The sequence below is a fragment of the Bidens hawaiensis genome, unplaced genomic scaffold (assembly GCF_021521415.1).
Source record: "Bidens hawaiensis isolate Kalapana, Puna unplaced genomic scaffold, B.hawaiensis_p1.1 tig00020518_1, whole genome shotgun sequence".
Lineage (NCBI taxonomy): Eukaryota > Viridiplantae > Streptophyta > Magnoliopsida > Asterales > Asteraceae > Bidens > Bidens hawaiensis.
This window is the reverse complement of record NW_027493136.1, coordinates 433,375-443,909: the sequence shown is the minus strand read 5'-3', so window position 1 is coordinate 443,909 and position 10,535 is coordinate 433,375. Positions and strand designations below refer to the sequence as shown.

At 37.4% G+C, this 10,535-nt stretch overlaps 1 long non-coding RNA gene across 1 annotated transcript; it reads left to right on the top strand.

Moving 5' to 3' along the window:
• The first annotated feature begins 6 nt into the window (after positions 1-6).
• On the top strand, positions 7-1,324 carry LOC143560972 (uncharacterized). Its single transcript, XR_013140214.1, has 3 exons — positions 7-143; positions 233-312; positions 856-1,324. It is a non-coding gene; the product is annotated as an uncharacterized LOC143560972 (long non-coding RNA).
• The last annotated feature ends 9,211 nt before the right edge of the window (positions 1,325-10,535 follow it).

Genomic DNA, 10,535 nt, shown 5'->3' with positions numbered 1-10,535 from the left:
TCCTCACGGGATCCCATTTTATGTTGTTGACGATGAAATTAATGAATGGCATCTGCGCTTCCATTTTTTGCTCAATAATGTGTACGTTTTAGATGGACTCAAAGAGTACATGGTTTCAAACAAACTGCAACAAGGGGATACATGTATACTTTTATCATTTGAAGTTTATTTCTTCACTTCATTTTTTATTTTACCTTTTTTGTTAATGTAAGTGCAAGTACTGTTTTTGCAGTGGCATTTTCTCAGCTGATACCTGATGGACCATATGCCATAGGATTTAAAAAGGCTTCTACCAAGAAATCGTCTCGTAAGGTAATACGTGTATCCATTTCCATAAATTATTTTCCATCTATGTTGGCATAATCCCTATCAGATCGCGAGAGGTTGAGAAAATCAAGGAGTTGGATATTAAATATAATTAGAAAGTTAAACTGAGTTTATCGGTTTAGATAAATTAGGCTGTAATAGATTAGAATTATTAGTTTAATTATGTTTATCCTTATTAGTGTTAGTATTTGATTTGAATGCCTAGCTGAGTAGTATATGAGTATGTAATCAGTTTTGTAAGTCGAGTTTTGTGATTAATAGAAGAAAAGGGTCATTTGTGGGGTGGTAACCAAATTCGGTCTTATTTCTGCTTACCGATCAATAGCTTGGGCCTAGTTACAGTTTGCAAACTTAAGATGCTATTAAAGCTTATAATGAACAATTATCATGTATTCAAACTGTGCCATATATTCTGAAGTGATCTATGAACCCGTTCTTTATAATGCACAGTTCAATTCCTTAAACCCAGCGTACATACATGTTTTGTCTATTAATTGATTATTAATTTATGTGCTAAATATTTTGCAGGCATCATCCCGACGTGGGAAGTAGCAAGCACTTCTATGTGGATGAGGGTCTTGTTGTAAAGAAGCTGCATTATCTTTTCATTTGTAGGACTCATGATATTAAAGTCTTTTGTTGCAGCTGGAGTTACATTTTAAGACTTTTAAATCTGTTGTGTTTGGTATTATTGTGATCGACATAGACTAAATGTTGCCTGTAATGTTTTATGTTGTGTGTTTTATTTTCGTAATTGCAAGGATGCCTGCTTCTTTTGATACTCGTGAAGGTGCTTGTACAGTAAGGCTAGAAATTGTGTTCCTGTTTGCAGGATGACCTTTATTTGTAGCTGCATTATAGTTTTGGTTTTCAGTCAACAGCCTCTAGTTACCCTTTGAATATGTTCAAATGTACGTCAGACTGGACAAGGAAAAGTTCAATGGCACAAGCTTCCTGGACCGTAGTTTGAGAATAGTTCTCAAATTGGAAGAGTAGTACTATCACCTAGAAGCTCCCATACATGATGAGCCAACAGCTAACGCTACGAAAGGGTTAAGATAGCTAGTCTAAACATCTTGAAGACTTGTCTAGTGTGCTTTGTCTCATGTTGACCTCCTTGGTGTAAGAAGTCAAAAGAGATTCGGAGGACCATTCAGCATTCTAGACATGAGCACTTTGAAACAATGAAGCGCTTATATCATCCCGTATGTTGGAAGACACTCCTATTAGCTCACATGTCCTAAGGGTGAAGAGCTATGCAACTATGTTGACCAACCACAACTTGATTCTACCTTGAGTAATTAATAAGTCGCACTATATGACCTTTTGTACTTATTGACTAAATCATACGATCATATCATTCTGAATTATAACATACGGACGATAGGGAAATAGCAATCTCGGAGCTCATATGTTGCTTAAGAATGCCGAACTTAGCCTGTGGCAAACCAAGGATTTATTTTGATGAGGGCTTAACCAAAATTTTGAAGGGGGGATGGGAACTATTTTTTTTTGTGTGGAGGGCAACTGTCCCCATTGTTTCTATGTTGGTACGCCCCTAAGCTTAGCATGCCAAGAAAGAACAAACACAAGCGCTCTAGCGTCCTTGTAACATCCCGATTTTTTTCCGAAACCCTAGAAATAAAATGTATTGAACGAGTTATTAATTCGTCATTCAAAAATTATAAATGCTTAATTACTATGAATTGGAAATCTATAAATGGTTTATATTAAATGATTATGTTTATAACCTTAGGGGAGAAAAGTGAAACTTTTAAAAATACAAACTCTTCTCTTTCTTATTCCCGGCCATAGTAACGGATATTCCGGTGATTCCATCAACCCAAAAAATTGGTGTCTAGTGAATTTGATGCACCGAGAGGTGTCTAGTGAATGTGATACACCGAAAGGTGTCCAGTGGATGCACCGAAAGGTGTCCAGTGAATGTGGATGCACCGAAAGATGTATAGTGAATGTGAATTATTAAAACGAGTATGTTAAGTTATTGCATTATTGTTATAGTTGTTGTCCAACTGAGTAAATTCAGGCGTGCATATTTCGTTTATATGTACGTCAACCAACAGGGCTATCTAGAAGGATCTGATCGAGGGCTCAAGGGGAAAAAAACTTAAGGATCAAGAGTTTTACAAAAAGAAGAATTTAATGATGTTTTGTACACAATTTTTGTATTTATTTTGAAAATGTAATGTTTTATCATTAAGGAAAATGGCGCATTGAGTTTTGACCAACTGTAATTGTGACACGTCAGCCCTAGAACGGGCGAGGTGTTACAATTATGGTATTCTGTCGAAAATATTTAAAAAAATTAAATAAAACATGTGGGGTATGGGTAAAGATCTTTTTCGTATACTTATTGTATTTTGTTCAGTATCCTCATGCGTGAGCAATTCGTCGGGTGGATTCGACATTGTAAGTTTCTATTTTTTTAATCATCTTTTCTTGTAGAATGCCTCCAATTAGAAGATCAACCCGTCGTGACTCAAGCGGCTTCGTACCATTAACAATGCAGAAGGACGTTCAATCTATGGTCTAATGGTCTACTCCCTAACCTTATTGAGACAGTTGCTCAACGAATGAAAATCGAGCTACTCCCTAACCTAACTCAAACCATCAGGAAATGGAGGAAAAGATTATCAATTTAATGAAACTTTCCAATCTCCAGCACCACTCCGTTTTTCAACTCCCCTTCGATCCCCGACTCATCCTCGTTCATCAACTCCAATCCATTCCCCTGCTCTTCCCCGTGATCCGACACCTCCCCTTTCGCCACCAAAGGCCAAGAAAAAGGAACCATTGATGTCGTCCCATGTTAGCATTCACAAATGACTTTCTAGATTCCAAAAGCAACACCCTAAGTCTTTTAGCTCAGCAAAGACATCAATTGACGCACATAACTGGATTTCTCACATAGAGAATATATTTGAAGTTTTGGGTGTCAATGATGAATTTAAAACGAGATTGGCTGCTTATAAGCTTGAGGACAACTCAAGGTGTTGGTGGAGTTTTGTTAAACATGCTAGAGGGGGTGATAAGTTCGCTGCTGCATTGCCATGGGGTAGTTTTAAAACCCTATTCTTCCAACGATACTTCCACTTCGCTTTTAGATAGGAGTACATCCGTGAGTTTGCTTCAATTAAACAAAGGGAAGACAAACCGATGACTGATGCATGGATTGATTCACAAGATTGGCTAGTTTTGCCGGTCCTACCGGAACCCCAAAAGAACTAGCCGAGAAATTGAAATGGGCATTACGTGAAAGGATCAAGTGGCTTATTGTTAACCAAGGGTATAACGACATTACTGAAGTGGCTAATGCAGTCCAAAATCTAGAGATTGCAAGCAAAACTATGAAACTTAAGTATTACGGGAACCTCATAAAGAACCTCACGCTAATGTCGGCCAAGCTTCCCAAGCTCCATATTCCGCTAGTCACAAATCGAATTCAAACCATAACTACAATAACAAGAACGGAAGTTGGCATCGTTCCTTGCATGATGATAAGACCGGTGTTCTACAATATCGGGATCCGTTACCACCCTGCAAAATATGCAGAAAACTCCATGGAGGTGTATGCCTTAAAGCAACTCGTGGATGTTATGAATGTAAACAAACAAGACATTATGTCCAAGATTGTCCGTATCTACTATTAAAACATCGGGAAGAGCACTCATGCTGCCGGCGCAAACGCCATACCATCTACTGCTGGCGGTAGAGTGTTTTCTTTAACCGCTGAAAATAAACTCGCATAGCTTTCAGAAAATAAAAAAAGCATGGCTACAACGATATTGGCCGAGACCCGTGAAGCATTGGAGCATTTTCTAAGTTATTGTCATTTGATTTTAAGACTTCATCTTTTTCAGTATTTGAATTTTTTCATCATTGAATGATCCTTGTTTTCTTTTCATAATAAAAAACTCATATTGTTCTAGAATTTTGTGTTGAGGATCAATTTCGAGGACGGAATTTATCTTTTAGGGGTAATAATCGTAACGTCCCAATTTTGTTCGGAACCCTAGAAATTTAATGTTTTGAACGAGTTAAATGTTTAATTATTATGAATTAAAAAAATATAAATGGTTTATTTAAATGAATATGTTTATAACCTTGGGGGAGCAAAGTGAAACTTTTAAAAATAAAAACTCTTTTCTTTTTTTTTCCGGTCATAGTAACGGATATTCCGGTGATTCCTTCAACCCAAAAATTTGTTACCAACAAAAGCATGAAAACTTGCCATATGTCTGTAAAATTAAGTCGAGAATCATGCGACCAAATTTCACTATTAAAATTGTTCCAATTCTTGTTCAAATCACCAATCAAATATCACGGGATTTTCCAAACTTGTGAAACACGTTATAAAGCATATATATAATATCGAATCTACTCGTTTTCGACACACACCTCAACCTTCGCTCAAATGATTTGGATACGCGATTGTGTTGATTGAACCTGATTTTTTTAATTATAAAGGACAAAGATTTTTAAATGGGTTTCTGTCATCATATCATAAGCTGTGTTCGTAATAATCCAAAACCAAATGGACAAAAACTGATTAATATTATTGTTACTATTTATTTATTTATTGTCAACAATGGTAATCAATATTATTTGTGTTTAAATATTGTTTAAAATTTGATGCACGGTTTTTATTTTCTTTTAGTATACAATATAATATATCAAAGATTTTCAATTATGTAACTAGTTTACTATTAACATTATAGGTCCCTTGACCGGATCTAACAACAAAACAACTATTACTAGTTATCTTGGATCAACCTTCACACTAGTTAGCGAAAATAAATTGTGAAGACCGAGATCTCGGATCTTGTTTGTGTGAGTTTATTGTCGTGAGGGATAGAGAGAGAAGAGAGAGTTTGTGAGTTTAGAAGATAAGGTTTTGCAAAAAGGTTGTGTGTGTATGAGTTACACATATTATATATAGTGTGTGTGCTCATATACTATGTATTTATTATGAACGGCCCAATGAGCTCAAATACAAATGGCCTTGGGCCTAAACATACAAAAGATAAGTTTAACAAGCTAACAAATACATAGACATTACAATACGTACAAATACGAAAGACTGATATAGAAATGGGTCTTACAATCTCCCTCTAGTATTTGGTATTTGTCTTGTTAGCTTCCATCATCACTCGCACTCGAAATCGTACTCAAAGATACCGTCTTTGTCTTTGAAAGGTTGATGTTCAACAAGTAGACGAACGAACTTGTTGAATTTTCCGACAATGGCGTCCATGTTGTCACGACAGACATCTTCAACAATACACAAAGGCGACTAGACAAGCTTCTTCAAGTCGGACAGTCTGAAACCTGCTAGTTCATGTTCGTCAAAGAACCGCAGTTTGTGAGTGCGTTCACAATGAATTGACTTCACCATGGATGTTGTCAAACTCCCGAGAAACGAAATCAAAGAGAAAGTCGTCATCGAAGGGTATGCCATGAAAAATTGGTTCTCCATGATCGTCTGGCATCTTGTATCTTCGACTCTTGGACGACTTGTTGGTGAACGAGTTATCTCCTTTGACTTGTAAGACCAACCCGGATTGACAACGAACTTTAGATAGTTGGTATTCCACTCGTGCTTCAGGAAACGCTTGAACCATGACTCCAGTGTGTCTTTATCATCATCTCGACCTACGGTTTTTCTGAAATAATTCATGTCAAGGACTGACAAAGTATGCATATCTCCATAGGTGAGTTATGTCAGATCGCCATTCACATGCTAAATAGCCCAGCTTTTTGCTATCCTTGTGCCACTTTGCATAGAGAAATGCATCTGAGTGCTTTGATCTCCACATTTGGCTAACCATCCTGCTCATGCTGTAATACTTAATACACTTTGAAGACTTTCCTTTGGCAGGCTTAGCAGCAGGAGTCAACAGGTTCTTCAATAGCAGGCTTCACATTCACCTTTTCCGGTGTATCTGGATTGGGTGAATAGTTTATTCCATCATTGCTATCGTCGTTTATTTCCACCGCTTCCTTGACCGGTGACTCGGTATCTGCAACAGAACAAACGTTAAAAAGAGAGGCAATTTTAGCCTCAAAAGCAACATCCGTTTCACGAATCTTATTAGCTTCACTTGGCGGTTCCTCCTCAACCACCTTATTTTCTCCAGTGGCACCACCATCACCATTACCACCATCACTACCACGAGGATCATCAAAACTATCATACTCGTGATCATCATCGTCATCATTCTTGTCCTCATCATCTTCCTCATTCTCATTGTCGTCACCATCATCGTTTTCATCATCAGACTCATCATCATCACCACCGTTTCCATCACCTCCACCACCACCTTGAGCTATTGGTTGTTGTGGAACATATTCAAACAAAGCAGTTGTAAAGACGACACTGGCTTGTTCACCAGTAGTGGGTGCAACAAGTGGTGAACTTGTGGGACTTACCTGCCCAGATGTAGCGGTAGTAGTAACCACAAGTTCAGTGCTCACAACTTTTCCAAAAACAGCAGCAGGCTCATCAACTTCCTTCACACCTGATCCGCCTTCACCATCATCCTTTATAGGTTCACCCGTGTATAGGAAACAGTATTGTGACAATCGTCAATTTCAGGTTAACTCCGTTAACTCAACTCCGTCAATTTAAACTTAAAGATCATTGAATCTATAACGCACACCTCATTACATTTAAACTAGGGTTTAAATGACGCTTGACACTTACTACATGTGTAGTCTTTCGGGAATTGCACCGAAACGCAAACGAGTTGAAGCAAACAATTGGTGAATAAACGAAAAACGTCAAAACAATAATTATGTGATAATTATGTGTTAGACTTATGTGTTATGTGATAACATTGTTATAAACGTTAACTCAATGTGCTAGAACTAGTTATTTAAGCTAGAAAAGTACAAACTAGAAGTTGAGGGACTAAAGTGTAACAAGTTATTATTATTAATAAATATAAACCCTAACCTCTCCTCCCTCTCCCTCTTCCCAAAACCGATGGCCAGCCCTCCTTCCCCCTCCTCACGATCGGCTCACACACACACACATATCTTTTGGTTTTTGATCTTGTTTTTCACAATTGAAGCCTCCTATACCCGATTCTAGTCATCTTCTACCTTCCTCTTGCTTATTTTTGTGCTTTTGAAGGTATAATTATAAACCCTAAAATCTGGAAATTTCATGTATTGTGTTCATATGATCTTTGTTTGATTTGATGATGTATTGATGATGATTTGATAACTAGAATTGATATTATTACATGTTAATTGTTGTGTCTTTGATTTTGAGATCAAATAAAACCCTAACCATGTATGTATGGTGTAATTGATATGCATGGATGATGGTTATGGTGTCTAGAATGTTATATGAACGGATTATGGCCCATAGATAGTTAATATATTGAGTTTGGATGCAAACAGTTTCTGGACAGATTGTGTTGCTGATGTTCAATTGACTGTAACGGGGTGTAAATGTGAAAATTGGTTGAGATTATTGATACTACAGTAAACTAGGATGAGTCTAGTTTCTAAAGAATGTAAATTTGCAATTTTTGGACGTGTAAAAGTTAACCTTTATGATTTTACAAAAACGTTGTGCAAAGCTGAGTTGTTAGACCTGCTGTTAGGTTGTTTTGTAAATGTTATATCTCATGAACTACGAGACCAATTGGGTTGGTTCCACTTCTGGAAGTTGACTTTTTGAGTTAGGAACCTAACCCAAGTGGTCTTGCATTTGTTGGATTTTTTATTTAACGGGAATTGCAAATAAATTTCTGTTGCGCATAAATTTGACTGTTATGAGTTTGCTGTGGTAAATTGATCATTATGAGAAATATATATGGAATAAAAATACAACAAAATATGTTCTGGAAACCTAACACATATATGCTTTTGTGATGATTTTTGGTAAATTAATTGAGATGCTATGATCGGTGGAATAGTACAATCTTTCAAGTAGAATTTCTGTCTCGGTGAAACTAGCTGCTGAATTTTGTGAAAATGCATGAAACATGATAATTGCTAGTTAATTGTTATGTTTTGACCAAATTGCCCCTGTGGGGAATACTTGCAATATAATTGTTATGTTTTGACCAAATTGCCCCTGTGGGGAATACTTGCTATATAATTGTTATGTTTTGATTAAATTGCCCCTGTGGGGAATACTTGCTAAATAGTTGTCGTGTTTTGACCAAATTGCCCTTGCGGGGAATAATTGCTAGTTAATTGTTATGTGTGACCAAATTGCCCTTACGGGGAGTAATTGCTAGAGATGTACATTATTAATACATGACACGTAAATAATTGCTCACACATGTAATGTATCACGAATGTACTTGTTAAAGTCACACGCTATTCACAAACGAAACGCGAAACACATTGTGTGCATAGGTATTATGTGCCGAGTCTAGAGACTTGATAATAGTTCCGACACTTAGAAAAATATCTTGGTTGTTTTAGAACGCTAGAGAGTTTTTCTGTGACGCGCATCCTTTGGTGATTTATTTTGGGAATTCTTCGCAAACAGTGAGTTCACTTACCCCTCAAAACTATTTTCAAACGCTTTTCACTTGGGGAGATAACATACTCCGAAAACGCATTTAAGATTTTTTTAATATAAATTATATATCAATTGTAAAGACTAAGTGGCAAACGCAATAACTAAAGTCCTTCATTCACATCGAACCGTTTAATATTGGATAATAGCGAGTCATTGTTGAGTAGTACTACTGGTTTGACAAACCCCACCCAACGCTAAACTCGACTGGAGGTCGAGTGGGTGTAATCTTGGCTAAACACATACCATGGTCGGGATAGACCTGGTGGCAAGGCAAATGATAAATAGTCAGCTTCGGTGTCGAACACTTAGTAATACTTGTTTTATAGGCTAGCTACCTATAGATATATAATTGACATAACACTATCTGGTAACGCAAAACGCTGAACGCTAAACGCAAAACGCTGAACGCTAAACGCAAAACACTGAACGCTAAACGCAAAACGCTGAACGCAAACGTAACGCTTTATTGATATAAGCTTGTGAACTCACCAACCCCGTGTTGACACTTTTAGTATGTTATTCTCAGGTAGCCGAGGCGGGCGCGCGGTATAGGATCATGCATTGCTTGAAAACGCTTTTGTTATGCAAACTATTTTAAAACTGTTATCATTGGGTTTAAGTCCACCTGCGTGACGCAACATTTTTTTTTATGGTTTTTACGCTTCCGCATTTAAATACTCGTAAACGTTTTCATGGTTTTGAAACTTTGTTTTATGGTTTGATTATAACTAATGAATCCGATCCTGTTAGTTCACACCCTCTGACGATAAAACTCCGTTAGTAGATTTTGAGGGTGTGACAAGTATAAGTTTCCTTGAGCTCTGACCCATTCGGCATCAGTGACCATATTAGCAAGAGCAGTTTGTCGTATGTTACTCTACTCAATCCTTGGCTCATTTACAAGTAGAAACCCACGAAAGGTCTCCATGAGATGCATTCTCAAGTTCTCCACATCTTCATTTGTTAACCGCATTACCTCCATAACTGCAAGGTCACGGTTCACCAACGATCATTTATGCGAGATTGAGAGTCACGCTGATCCTCCATTTCGCCATCTAGCTACTCAATCGTGTCACACAGCTTCACAATCTCACCCATCAACCTATCCACATCCCTGTTGTTTCTACCTTCCAACAAACCAACTCTTGAGCCCAGTCGCTCAAAGTCAATCCAAACTTTATCAAGTGTGGAGTCAAGTTCCATCCTAAAGTTTCTTACAAATTTAGAGGAGGGAAGATCAGTTTCCAGCTTGGATACTCTTGATTTGATCCTTTCAAGCCCATTATGTTGATCAAAATTTCTAAACGAGTTACGATTGATCAACTCTTGCTGATTGTTGATTCTATTGTGCAACATATCAATCTACTCTTTTTGACTTGTAATTTGGACTTGATCCAAATCACGTTGCTCTTGCAGAGTAGCCAATTTATCAGCCATAGCATCGTTTTGTCGAGTAACTTCTTGATTGATAGCTTGTTGATCTTTGATGAATTTGATCAACATAAGCTCACGCTTGGCATGGTTTTCATTTTCCTCCTCCAATGCCTTAATCCTATCGAGTACAAGATATCGGAACACTGGAGACTTCTTCGATTTGCCACTTGAAATGGGTGTGTCAGCTATGATTGGGCTTTTTTGGGTT